The following is a 14,761-nucleotide window of genomic DNA, read 5'->3' on the forward strand; positions in this document are numbered from 1 at the left end:
CGAACCACACTACCTCTCCCCCACCCCACTTCCCTGCACCCTGTATACGAGGGGGGCCTCCACCACACTAATCAGAGGCCCTCAAGCCCAGCAGCCAGAGCCCTGACCCTCATGGGGACTTAGGACAGGGAAAGCAAAGTGTGTCGGGTTCCTAAAGAAAGTAAGACACAGGCCCGGCGGCCCGTCTGTGTTGGCACTTGTCCGCCGGGCTCACAGCGCCTCCTCAGCACAGGCAAGGCGGGCCAGCTGTGCCAAGACACCTGCCAGGTCGGCAGCCTTGTCCAGATTGACGTAGGTGTCCGTGCGGATGCGGTGGAGGCTGAGCCAGTCGGACAGCAGCTCACAGAGGAGGTGCATGTGCTTCTCCATCTCCCAGGGGCTCGTGGCCGTGCGGTAGCTGCCCACCATCCTGGTGCAGGCCATCTCCATGCTGAGCGCTGGCTTGTGCTCTGACCTGAAGATGCCGTGCAGCACGCGGATCACCTCAGGCAGCCGCTTGAGCCCCTGCAGCCGCTGGTCCTGCTCCGGGCGCCGGGTCATCTGCGCCAGCTGCTTCTGCACCTCCTGGGCCGGATCCGCTCCAGCAGGGCCTGGGACACCCCCTTCAGGGTGGCAGGTGGCGTGGCAGCAGGGTGGCTGGCAGTGCCGGGCTGGGGGACCAGGGGCTGCTAGGCTCGGCCGTGAGCTGGGCCAGGTCACTCAGAGCCTTCTCCATCCTGGGTGACACCAGGCTGTGGGCACCGGCCGACACCTCCTGGGTGGTGGCCAGCTTCTCCACGGTGGGCGGCTGGGGCAGCTTGGCCGGCTCGATGTTAGGCACTTCGTCCACATTGAAGTGGGGGTGCCAGCGTGTCAGCTGGTCCTCAGGAACCTCCATGGGCGGCGGGGCGGGGGGCAGTTCAGGGAGGCCAGGAAGGCCCTGTGATACTACCAGACGTGGGCTACCAGATTCTGGCTGAAGATCTGGCACCACTTCAGCAGGCGCGATGCCGTGAGCTGGGGAGCCGCACTGCCAGCCTGCTGGTCCAGCAGCGGCTCGATGGTGAGCTGGTAATCAGACCTCCTGCCACCGTCCTTGAATGTGGCGGCGTAGCGCTCCTGGCAGAAGCAGTAGGAGCCAGGATACACGGTTTTGATCCGGCCCACACTGCGCTCCTCAAAGCGCTTGTGCATCATGTCCTGGACTCCCTGCTTGACCTTGGAGAAGGTCACAGTCTCAGAGTGGTTGTACAGCATGCCCACGATGGTGTCCATGCTGCAGAACATCTCAGCCAGCACCTGGTACTTGTAGGGCAGCACAAGGCCCGGGGGCCCCTGCTGGGCCAGGGCAAGGAAGCGCTGATAGGCAGGCATCTGCTCACCACATAGCCCCGCTGGGTGCCCCTTGTCCTCCGGTGCTCTGGGTTCCCCAGCATTCTTCTGTGCACTTGCCTTCAGCTCCTGGACCCGTGCCCCCAGCTCCTGTGCCCACTGTAGGCAAGACTTGAGCTCGGAAAGGATGACCTTTGAAGAGACCTTGTGTCCTCCTGGGCTGCCAGGCAGGGTCGCTGACCAGCTGAGAGGGTGGCCTTTGTCTTCTTGCTTTGGGGAGAAGAGTGCTCTGGGAAGCCAGGGACAGCTGGGGAACTAGGGCCAGAGACTGCGTTGGCCAGCAGCCACAGCCTCCTGCGCGGGGGCGGAGCAGGCTCATCGCGCTGGGGCTCGGCGGGTTGGGCCCAGCCGGGGCTGGGGCGCGGGACTCAGGGTGCACCAGACCGGCTTGGTACGTCTAAGGGGTTGTATGCAGATCTTCGGGAAGACCCTGACGGGCAAGACCATCACCCTGGAGGTGGAGCCCAGTGACACCATCAAGAATGTGAAGGCCAAGATCCAGGATAAAGAAGGCATCCCCCCTGACCAGCAGAGGCTCACGTTTGCAGGCAAACAGCTGGAAGACGGCTGCACTATTTCTGATTACAACATCCAGAAAGAGTCTACCCTGCACCTGGTCCTCTGTCTAAGGGGTGGCTGTTAATTATTCAGTCTCGCATTCATAACGCCCAATGATGGCATCACTCTGCACATGGCACTGCGCCATGGCGGGAGCAGCGAGACCCCAGCGGTGGGACCACAAGCAGAAGTGGAGATGCATTTCCCGCTGATTTTCTCGCTGCACCCTGGTCCCGCCCCCGCTGTGGGCGGAAACCATTGGCACAAACAAATTTCTAAATAGCTCTCCTGGACAGGAAGGACCCGAATCTTGGAAGAAAGTGGTAGAGCTATATTCTGTAGAGTCATGGCAAGCAATAAAGGAATAAGTGGAGTTGCCACCTCATTACTAAAAGTGTCAGTGCAACGATATCCTAATAAAAGGTGTTCTAACAGAAATTATAAGAAAACTCTCAAAAGAGAAGTCAGGTGCAATACAGCAGAGAATCAAGCAAAGACATCTTTATGTAAGAGGGGAGTAAAAACATACATACATACATATACCACCCCTATAATTTTTTAACTTATAATTTTTGAATAGATGATACATCCAAGAAGTAATTAATTGAAATAATACCAAAGTCGCAATGTACATTGAAAAATGTCTTCTGACCCATGCTTTTAAAACTCTCTTATGCAGTCTTCAACATACGCATATATAAATATATATACATATACTTTACATTTCTATGACCACAAATAATAGCATATTCTAACCCTTCTTTCACTTAGAGATGGTTCTATATAGATACAGGCTTTATAAAGGCTTAACTATATTACAGTGCATAAATATTCCATAATTTATTCACCTAATCTATTTCTTGGACATTTAGACTATTTTAAATCATTTGTTATTAAACAAACTGCCATGATGAATATTTTAGTACAGAGATTTTTGTGCATCTAGTGACTATATTTCTAAAATAAATTACTAGAAATGAAACTGCTAGGTCAAAGGGTTGTGTGAATTTTATTTTGATAGTTATGGCCAAATAGCTTTCCAAAGACAATATACCAACTTATACTTCCATTCATGATACCAATATATCTTGCATTGGAGGAATTCCAAAATATCCAAAAGTTCACCATCATTCTTCTGCCAATTGATCCATTCCCTCTGAAATGGGGGTTGGGGGTAAATATCATCTACTTTTGCTTATAAGTATAGGCAGGTTATAATTATTATTACCCAAGATTCAAGGCTATATCATTACCTACTGCACCACTCTGTCCTCACTGTGCTATAATTCTAACTGGTCATATAGATCTTTAATTTGCAGATCTCCTCAGAATACAGATTATCTGCATTCTGCAGACATCTGCAAAAAGCCATCCACAAGTGCATATTTCATGGCTGAATATTTTTACATAACATCAGCTGGAGCCCATCATTCCAGTATTCTCACCACGTGTCACAACCTGCTCTATTATATCAATAAGCAGCTTCAATTAGTCATTTTCTCCCCATGGTGACGACAGCTATAATAGCATGCAGTGGTCTGATGAAGTTTCTAATACAAAGTACAGATGGGGATATTAGAAGGAAGAGGATACAAAATTAGAATAGCATAAAAAAATTCCACCTCCCAAATAGTCATTTGGGAAATGACATAGTATTCAAGAACGAATACAAAAATGCAATTACTTTTGAAAAAGATGGATAAATAAATTCACCACAGGAACACATTCTTGCCCCAGATAGAACTCTGGTTTTTATTGACTAATTAGTCATTAAGTGTTATCCCAAAAGCAAGTATAAATAAAAGAATATTTGGTAAATTGAAAAAAAACTTTCCTTAAATAGAATTATAAGATGAAAATAAATACCAACGGAGAACGCTGCTTTGAAAGCGTTGTAGAGTAGTAAATAAATTAGAAGGCATAAACACAGTTGGCTCTCCTCTCAGAATTTTTCCTAATCCTTCCAGTTCTCACCTTGCCCACTACTATCACTGGGCTCCAAGCCACCCCTACCATATCTGGCATAGAGCCGTGTCTTCCTAACTGACCACTTTTCAGCCTCTCTCTTGTCCTTTTCAGCCTCTTCTATTCAGAGCAGCTGAAACTATTACTTCTTAAAAATAAAAATCAGATCATGTTAGGTCTTTCCTTTCAGTCCTCCTGTAGTTTCTCTTAAAATAAAAATCTAAAAGCTTCACCATGGCTGAAAAGGTCCTATGTAATCCAGTCCTGCCACCTCTTCAATGACATGTCCCACTGCTCCCTTCTCATCCCCACACTGGCCTCCAACAAGCACAGTCCCAACTCAGATCCTCAGGCTTTACTATTGCTTCTAGCTAGGATGCTTGTCCCTCAAATATTCATATGTACCCCCTCCTCTTAACTTTAATCACATTTGTCCTCAAATGTCACCTCATCAGAGGGGTATTCTTTGACTACCCAATCTAAAAGGCAACCCAAAGCTCTAACAATGCATGCTGATTTACATTCCTTACACCACTTACTCCACTTTACATTACATTATAATATGCATATGTGTATCAATTTATTATCTTTATCTCCTAGATTCTAGAATATAATTTCTATGAAGGCAAGAAGAAGCAAAAATACAAACTGTGCATCCCAACCAGACACAAAATCATACTGTGATTGTGAATTATATCCATAGTTGTTAAAACATCATTTAACTTACTTCGGGTCAAATTCGTTCAACACAGCAAACATTTAATGAACTTCTAATTATATATGGGGCTATTATATATTCTGTTTATAATATACATTATATTACATAAAATGCATTATATATTATGTATATGTAAATATATTATATATATAATATATAATTAATAATATATAAATATAATATAAATATTATATATAAATAATATATATTATATATTATATAATGTAATACATATTATAAACAGACTACATATTATATAATGAACATTTAATTAATATGGGGTTCCAGAAGCACAGGTCCCAGTGTCTATTCCTGGAGACAGAACTTTACAGTGTTTAGGAGACAAGACACAAAATATGAGCTACTGAAATACCAGGTCAAAACATTAACAATCAGAAGCCAACATAAGTAGGGCAGATAATAAATGTCAGGAAGTTCGGACGAGAGACTTGTGTAGGCTAAGAGGGTGAAGGAAAGTTTCAAAAAGAAAGATGGAGAGGATCAGGAAAAGGAAACGAGGAGGAGGAAAGCATTCCGGTTAAGCTCACAGCATAGGGAAAAACAGATTATACCAGTGATCCTCAGACTTCAGGGCATGGAACCCTGGTGCTAGATGGTCACTGACAGGACAAAACAAAGACTAATAAAGTTATGTCCCTTTCAATTCTCTTTCAATCTTTCTAATTCATCCAATGAGAAATATTAATTAGTGCTAACATGTCAAAACACCTTCCTAACACTTGGCTAACATGAATAGCATCATTTTATTTTTGTTATATTCCCCTTTAAAGTTTCATTCCCTTCTTTATTGTAAAGGATTTTATTTTCCATTTATGGAACACTATGTGAGTTTCTTTATATATAAACTCATTTAAGTAAGTAAAATGAGTTATCTTAAAGCCAGACATTAAACCAATCCTGGACCAGGTGGCTGGGACACTACCTGCCCAGACACAACACAGCCCAGCTTTAAAGTAAGCAAAGGGTGCTCAGCGGAGAAAAGCAGAAAGGGAAACTCTTGTCAAAATGCAAGAGGCCTCATGGCAGGCTAAAGATTTTAGAAAATATTATGTAGGCCTGTTTCCCAACTGGTTACAAATTCCTTGGAAACATGCCCTTTGCACAAGAGTGTGGTGGCATGCCTCTCATTTTTAAGACTGCATGAACTATGACAATCGTCAATTCCATTATAAAAAGTTAAAGACAAAGTAGAAAAAAGCTAACATTACTCCATACTGTATGAGAAATAAAAAAGCACAACCATAACTACAGTTTTAATTTAAAAAATTTTTGTCTGTATCAATAAGGATCTGGGCAAAAACAGAATATACACAAAACACCCAACTGGGGTAAGCTGCAGAACTTTTTACAAAGGTGTGGTAATGGTGTGGGGAAACCAAGGGTTAAGGCAGTATGTGGAGTTATGGGAGGAGCCCATTTATAAAGCCAACAGAGAAGAACCTCCCAGGCACAGAACAGAGTAGAAAGTGGGTATGAAGGGATAAATGGAAGATACCCAGCACAAAAATAAGGCTATTTCCAAATACCTGCCGGGTATTTATTTACTACTGTCTAATCAACTAGCTTTAGGTTGGGCTTTGGGCTACAGAGATGGACTTAAACTTCAGCTTGCCACTCATCAGCTATGTGAGTTTCTTATGACACTGAACTTAGTTTTTCTGATAAAATGGGGGACAATAGCAGTATTCACCATAAGGCTGGTGTGAGAGCAAATGAGTAAATGTATACGAAGCACTTAGCATACTTTGCCTACAAGAAATGTGTTGTGCACGTCAGGGGGTGGGTGAGGGTCATGTTAGCCACCAAAATGTTTGAGAGAAACCTACAGGAGGAAAACTTAAAATTGTGGAAATTCTCAATTTAAATTCCATTAACTTAATACTTCATATGACTTGGCCAAAAAACCCCACATAATTCTATTCTATTGATAAAATATCTGCAAGGCATACAAAGCAGGAAAATTATCTAAACTAGTAGAGGCAGGTAGGGGTGATGGTGGTGGCAGCAGCAGGGAGTGGACAGTAAAGACTTCCTGGAGAAGGCAACATTTAAAACGAGACCAATCTGAAGCCAAAGAGGAGTCAGCTAAAGAAAGAGGTGGGTGAAGGGGGAGCAGAGGGCACCCAAAGTGCCAAGGCCCTGGAGAAGAGGAAACATTACAGGTTTAATGAACCAAATGATCTAGACGTGAAAGAGTATAGGGAGCTTGGGGAAGACTCTAGCTGGAGAGGTAGAACTCTCAGCCATGCTTAAAGAGTTTGAATCATATTTTTTGTGAGGGCAGTGAGAAACCTTTGAAGGGTTTTAAGCTGGGAAACGACATAATCCCATGATCAGATTGTCATAGTTAGAAAACCACTGCTAAAGGGAATGGAGAGCCAATGAAGAGTTTTGAGTCAAGGACTGGACAAGAAAAATGGTGTTTCAAACTTACTTTTTATCATTTTAGTGAATGCCTAAAACTAAAACTGTTGTAAAATGTTATAAAAATGGTTTATAAGTGTCACACATAATTTTTCCTTGGGTTAACTATACATGTGTGTTCATTCAATAACTCATGCACATTCATTAAGACATTTATTGAGCACCTAATATATATATCAGGAATTGTGCTTAGATAGGGACAGGAGAAGAAAACTCACAAATAAGCAGTATAAAAGTGCTTAAGATTTGAGAGGCAAAGGACATTTCTGAGTGGTGGGTAAGATTCCTAAGGTGGGAGCAAGCAGAGTGTATGTGATAAAACATATTCCAGAATGGTTAGAATATACAGTGCATGGGCAGTGTTGAAACACTCATTCAGTAAAAATTTAGTGAGTACCTACTATGTGCTAGCATTGTACAGCCATTGGTGACACAGAAAATGCTTAAAATATGACAAGAATAACTTTTATCATTGCAGACAACACTAGGTTGATTATCAAGAGTACGTGAGGAAGAAAAACAGAAAAGAGCAGTGCCTTAATTTAAAGACGCTTGGAGTGGCAATAAAACATTTTTAATTAAAACTTCTCTACTGAGAATAGACAATCTTTGAAAGCCTGTGTAAATGAATTACATACAAATATACTAGTGATATTAGAGCTTTTAAAATGACATTATAACTTCTGAAATGTCAAATAACTTTGAATGTCAAATGTTACCCCCCAATCAAAAAAATTACAATCATGGGGCTTCCCTGGTGGCGCAGTGGTTGAGAGTCCACCTGCCAATGCAGGGGACACGGGTTCGTGCCCCGGTCCGGGAGGATCCCGCATGACGCGGAGCGGCTGGGCCCGTGAGCCATGGCCGCTGGGCCTGCACGTCTGGAGCCTGTGCTCCGCAACGGGAGAGGCCACGGCAGTGAGAGGCCCGCAAAAAAAAAAAAAAAAAAAAAAAAAAAAATTACAATCATGAATTGCCCAGCTGATCCCAAATCAAAGCAACCTACTTAAAAGGGGAATGCCCATTCTTTACACTGATTAGAAGAAATGCCTCAAATGTGGTTAAATCTTTGCTTTGACTTCACAGAATCTTGATGCTGATACAGACCCAGAAAGTCAGCTAAGGTCCATTTGGGGCAGCTTGAGAAGGGGAGAAAATGTGTTCCCTGCCTAACACGAACTTTTCCAACTCAGCCCCTGATCGTGCCAAGACAACACAGTGTAATAATGGTAATTTAATAATGCTGTCCGCTGGGCTCTGCCCAGATTAGAAAGCTCGGGGAAATAAATGAGGCTTGCAAGCCAAACAGAGGGAAACTTCTCCAGGCAGTGCCTGCAGCAGGGAGATACCTGGTAATGAAATACCCGCAGTCTCCATTCTTTATACAAGAGGTAAACATTAAAAGGGAGTCTGGAAAGGTAAAGCTCTCAAAACGGAAATAAATAAATAAGCTCACCTGCCATGATGAGATCTCTGAAAATGACTTGGAAGGACTGCCCAGAGATTTTCCCAGGGGATGTGGTAAAGTATCGACAGACATCAAGGGAGGTAATTATGTGCTTGGGCACATTTGCTGGATAAACTGGCCTCCTTACCTTCAACTTCCCGTGTGGGCACCAGATACAGAAACCGTGTTTAAACTCCACAACGTTCTCTCTGGCTTTTACCATAAAAAGGAAATAAAAGTGTATCCTGGGGGATTTCCCTGGTGGCACAGCGGTCAAGAATCCGCCCACGCAGTGGTTGAGTGTCCTCCTGCAGATGCAGGGGACGCGGGTTCGTGCCCTGGTCCGGGAAGATCCCACATGATGGGCCCGTGAGCCATGGCCGCTGGGCCTGCGCGTCCGGAGCCTGTGCTCCGCAACGGGAGAGGCCACAACTGTGAGAGGCCCGCGTAGCGAAAAAAAAAAAAGAATCCGCCTGCCAATTCAGGGGACACAGGTTCGAGCCCTGGTCTGGGAAGATCCCACATGCCACAGAGCAACTGAGCCCATGCGCCACAACTACTGAAGCCCGCGTGCCTAGAGCCCATGCTCCACAACAAGAGAAGCCACAGCAATGAGAAGCCCATGCACCACAACGAAGAGTAGCCCCCGCTCGCCGCAACTGGAGAAAGCCCACGCGCAGCAACAAAGACCCAACGCAGCCAAAAATAAATAAATAAACAAACAAATAAATTTATTAAAAAAAATGTGTCCTGGGTTCTTGGCAAATCAGTCCAGTGTTAGATAGGGACCCATTATCTTTGACCTTCATGTTTTTGCCTCTTCTGACTCATAGAAAATCCTCAAAAACCCTTTAAGGGAAAGATATGTGATGTCTGAGAAATTCTCACTTTCAGAAAAAAGACACCATTTTTGCAGCATAAAAATTATAGTTGAATTAAGTGATTTCTTTATTTTTTATTTCAACTGGTCTGTTATCTGCTCAAATTTTAAAAATTTACCTAAAATAACAGAACCTTTGTTTACTGACCATGTTATTAACCTGTGAGGATAATAGCCAATCCTCTCCTTTCTCTGTTTTTCCTCTCAATCACCAAGACAACTCTAACATTCCTCCATCTTAGCTTCTTTATAGAAAAATTCTCACAGGTAACTGCCATCCTCTATCACTTCTGAAACTGGTAATGAAATGTCAGAGGAGGAACAGTTAATTAAAATTGTGGAATCCACTTTGCATCCTCTCACAGTCAATAAAATTACTACAATTAAGGATACATTTCAACACACGAGGTAACTAATATGTCACATTTTTAAATAACATTTGGCTATTAAAAACCAAAAATCATGAAGGTGAACAGAATATTCAGTAAACATCTTGCTACACTGGCCATAAAACTCCTTTCGTTCAACTAGTGCAATAGATTTGATATTGAGATCAATGAAGAGGTTTACAATTTCTAGTAATAAACCAAGGAATATGTCTATAATCTGTAAGGAATTTATGGGGATAAAAACTGTACCTGGGGCTTCCCTGGTGGCGCAGTGGTCGAGAGTCTGCCTGCCGATGCAGGGGATACGGGTTCGTGCCCCGGTCCAGGAAGATCCCATGTACCGCGGAGCGGCTGGGCCCGAGAGCCATGGCCGCTGAGCCTGCGCGTCCGGAGCCTGTGCTCCGCAACGGGAGAGGCCGCGACAGTGAGAGGCCCGCGTACCGCAAAAAAAAATGTACCTGAATATCCCACACGGGCTTACCTGAGCTGTTATCTTCAACAAGATTTCCTCACACTCTCAGCTTACTCCATAAACATTTAAGAAAGAAACGGTACAGAACAGCAGCTGAGAGAGCTCAGGCTCTGGAGTGAAATGCTGTGTGTTTCAACCCTGCCTCTGCTACTTTCTAAACATGAGACTGTAATCACTTGGCTTTATTTCTTGGAGTCTCAGTTTCCTTATCTGCAAAGTGGAGAAAACACTCTCTACTCTTAGGGCTGCTGTGAGGATTAAATGAGATAACATGCATGAAGCATTTTGAATAGTGACTAGGACCTTGCAAAGGCTGAATAAATATAAGCTGTTCCTCTTATTGGACAGTTTATTCATTTAATAACTATATTCCCTAAGGGTCTGGTAATTTAAGAACATTCATATACCTGAAATATATTCATTTGTTTTACAATATTGCACCACTCATTTTTCTACATAAGAATTAGGCAGATGATACTTCAGGGTCCCTTAGCTCCAAATGATGCCACTCATATTTAGTACAGATATCTGTTAAGCAAAGGAGAATAAAGGAGTCAAATCACCTCAGAAGCTGCTAGCTTCCACCCTTGCTTGTCAACTAACTCCATATGAGTCAAACTACACTCTCCAGGGAGCACTTGTGAAAGTCCCTGATTCATAGAAGTATTTACTTTGGGGTTTGGCGTTTGTTTTCTCAGGTTTATGTCTGGGACAGCTTGCTAAAGCTAACAGTCCAGCAATTTTATTAAACTCTTTTCAATTTCAGCATTTTTTAAAGAGCATATAGAAATCACACTGGCAGTGGCTATTTAAACTTCCCAGTGGATGCTAAAAAAAATAAAAGGACACTTAAATGACCGTTTTTGAGCAGAGCCAACAGCATGTGGCCTAATTATCCAACTACATGAAAAATTCTATGGATTTTTAACCAGAGTATAAGGGTTTGATACGCACAGTTCAGAACGCAAACGGCTACCGCACTGGGGGGATATAGAACTTTTCAAGTCTAAATATAAGGTCCAGGTATATCGGGGTAAGTTTCTTCCCTGTTTTTCCTTCTGATAACTTCTAAGAAATGATAAATGAACAAGATGCTTAGAAACTGACATAGCTAAGCCACTAATGAATACAAGTAAAGAAAATACCATTGTGCTAAGTGCTCTCCATTTATTTCTAATACAACTTTCTGAGGTAGGTGTAATTATGCACATTTTACAGATGAGGAAACCAAACTCAGAAAGGGTGAGTGCCCTACCCCAGAGGGCAGGTATCAGAGCTGGTGTCCTGGTTATCCTCTATTTGCCCCTGCAGACCCTTTGTCTGCCCTGTGGTGGCCTCTCCTCTGCAGCTCTCTGCAGCTCTCAGGCCTTCTGGCTTCTGTTGGGTTAAGACAGGAGGCAGACAGCTTTCCCTTATTGTCCCTACCTTAAAATCATTACCCGTTTATTTTGTTTTCTTCATCACTTATGTAAACATTAGCATACACTTAGTCATGAATTCATTCAACGATATTTACTGGGAGTCTACCACATACCAGACACTCTATTTAGGTGCTGAAATACTATAGTAAATAAGACTCACGTGGCCCTTGCCCTATTTATTTTCTCTTCCTTTCTTTTCCAACTAAATATTAAATATAAGGAATTTCCTAAAATCAAATACCATGTCTTCTACAAATCTTTGGGCAGGCCTGGACACATTATGGATGCTCAAGAGTGGATGGATAAAAGAATGATTGATGGATAAGAGAAAATCATCTGAAGTATCTGCAGGACCAGGATAGAAGCTACCAAGCCTAATAAGACTTTTTCAATTAGCAGTAATCGTGCCTCGGATAAACCTTATTGGCCACGATACTACCACTGCACAAAGCTTAAAACTAAGACTTTTTCAATAATTTGCTGAGCAAACCCCTAACAGTGCTGCTCGTTACAATAAGAATTAAGAACAATGATGATATCTGGTGTTGATAAAGATGAGGTGAAATGAGCATTATTACAAACCACTGTACTGAGTATGAATCAGTGCCACCTTTCTATATGGCAATTTGCTTAAACACCACAAGCAAGTGACTCGGCTAACTGGCTTCCAGACACAAATCCTAGAAGCACAATTAAGGATGAGTCCAAAGATATAGTTATAAGTATGTTGTGAATAATTTGAAATTTTAAAAAATGGTAATGACCTAAGTGTTCAGCAACAGTGGATTGGATTAATCTCTTCAGGCACATCATATAATGAAATACTACAAATGATTAAAGATAATGCCATATTATATATTTCATGACATGAACATATTCGCATTAACTGAAAAAGGAGGATACAAAGTTTTACGTAGAATAACGCAATTTTTCTTTTAAAAAAATTTTGATATAAGAAAAAGGTCTAAAATTGCACTGTCCAATAGAAATATACGTAATTTTAAAGTATTTAGTAGTCATATTTTAAAAAGTGAAAGATGAAAAAAAAGTAAAAGACGAAATTCATTTAAAGATATATTTTAGGGCTTCCCTGGTGGCGCAGTGCTTGAGAGTCCGCCTGCCGATGCAGGAGACGCGGGTTCGTGCCCTGTTTCGGGAGGATCCCACGTGCCGCGGAGCGGCTGGGCCCGTGAGCCATGGCCGCTGAGCCTGCGCGTCCGGAGCCTGTGCTCCGCAAATGGGAGAGGCCACGGCAGTGAGAGGCCCGCATAACGCAAGGAAAAAAAAAAAAAAAAAGATATATTTTAATTAATCCAACATACACAACATAGCAATAGCTTAAATTCTCTTTTTGAAATTTGGTGTGTAGTTTATACTTCTAGCACGTGGCGTCAATTCAGTCTTGCCATATTTTAAATATTTATGAGCCACATGTGGCTAGTGGCTACCAGATTGGACAGCTCGGGTAAGCCTTAAAAGCAGGTACGGAGAGTAGGAATTTGTATGATTTTTACTTTCTTCTTTCGTTTCTCCATCCTTTTACAATTACCATGTATAATTTTGCTGTTGACATATACTACTTCCGTGATACAAAAACAAAGCTGTTTTTAAATATTAAGAACAGAGTTTTTTTTCTGTCTCTGGAATACTCTTTGTCTCATCGTCTCTGCAGTTCACAGAGTACCTGCTTCCTAGAACTAGAAAAATGCTCTCCTTTCTTCCCCTCTCTTTATAGAGACTTTGAATAGCTACCTAGCTTCAGCCCTCGGGCAAGTGACTTAAGGATCAAATAGTGTTGCTCTTCAGAGTCACAGCTAAATCAGCCCCTGCTTTCCAGTGATGTGACCCCGAATCTATCAAGACTCCAAGCACTGTTTTAGAATCTCTCCTGGGCTTGTGGAAGGGCATGGAATGGGACCGGAAAGCGCTTAATTTGAGGTTAATTAAATAGTGATGACAAGCCTTAATCTCCAACTTGTCATCAGATTGTAAACACTGATCGCAGCTGCAGCCATCTGCAATAAACCTATTGAGAGAAATCTTGACCAGAATGAAATGAGTATGTTGATTACCCAGATGAAGCTGAGAGAGATGAGATCAGAGAAATCCAGGCTCTTGTTATACCAGGAGAAATGGAGACCCGAAAGGAGAGAAATCAGAGGAAAATGTGTCAAATCTGATTCCTTTACAGTCCTACCAAAAAAAAACTAAAAAATTACTGGACCCCAGGAGCCTGGAGGATGAGAGAAATAAAGGTGAAGATGTAAATCCATTGGACTGAGGACCTGAAAGAAACTGAAATAGCTCTGCCACTATTAACACCTGATGGGTTTCTGTGGAAAATATGTCTGAGCCACGTGCATGTGCTGGGGCCTCTGGACCAATAGCTATACCAGGGGAAGTGAACTACAGCAGGAGTTTCCCAGGGAGGGAGGTGGGGAATAATAGTTACAGGTCAGGCACTTCACATATAATTTACCTGATAATTCTCTCAATTATTTTATAAGGTATTATTATTTTTTCCATTTTAAAGAAGAAAACGCTAAATCTCAAAGAAGTACCTACCTCACCGAAGGCCATGCAAAATATGGGTTGAACCCGGATTTGAATACAGACTAACTCCCTCACGTAAGCTCTAAACCTTGGGCAGCTCTGCCTCGAGCTTTGCAGCTTTGTGGTAGTGGTAAGGAAGTGATCAAGGTGAAAGAATACCGAAGTTCATGAGGAAGATGGAAAGAAAAGAGCAAAAGTTCCCTAGTTAGATCCAAAGAGGATCTAACTAGGAAGTTAGGTGACCTAATGGAAATCTGCAAGGTGGGTGAACATTCTGGTACCACTTTCTCAGTGTACCTTAAAAGTGCCCTTTCTGGCCTCACTGACACGGAGGACACTTCCTCATTCTTCAAGACTCAGCACAGGTCAATTCGCACCTCGTCTGTGAAGCCTTTCCCAAACCTCCTGGTGAGACCAGCACTTTCTTTTTATATTAACAAAGTGGAAGGCATTAGGAAGGAGATAACTTCAGTATAATTGGCTGGACACCATGTCACATGTAAAGAAAGTTAGGAAGGAGAATCTGAACCTAAGGATGAGAA

The 14,761-nt window shown here is 42.7% G+C and overlaps 1 pseudogene; it reads right to left on the reverse strand.

Moving 5' to 3' along the window:
• Positions 1-210: 210 nt before the first annotated feature.
• On the reverse strand, positions 211-2,188 carry LOC103080848 (DNA replication factor Cdt1 pseudogene; annotated as a pseudogene).
• Positions 2,189-14,761: the final 12,573 nt, after the last annotated feature.

This window comes from Lipotes vexillifer, unplaced genomic scaffold (genome assembly GCF_000442215.2).
Source record: "Lipotes vexillifer unplaced genomic scaffold, Lipotes_vexillifer_v1.1 scaffold212, whole genome shotgun sequence".
Classification (NCBI taxonomy): domain Eukaryota; kingdom Metazoa; phylum Chordata; class Mammalia; order Artiodactyla; family Lipotidae; genus Lipotes; species Lipotes vexillifer.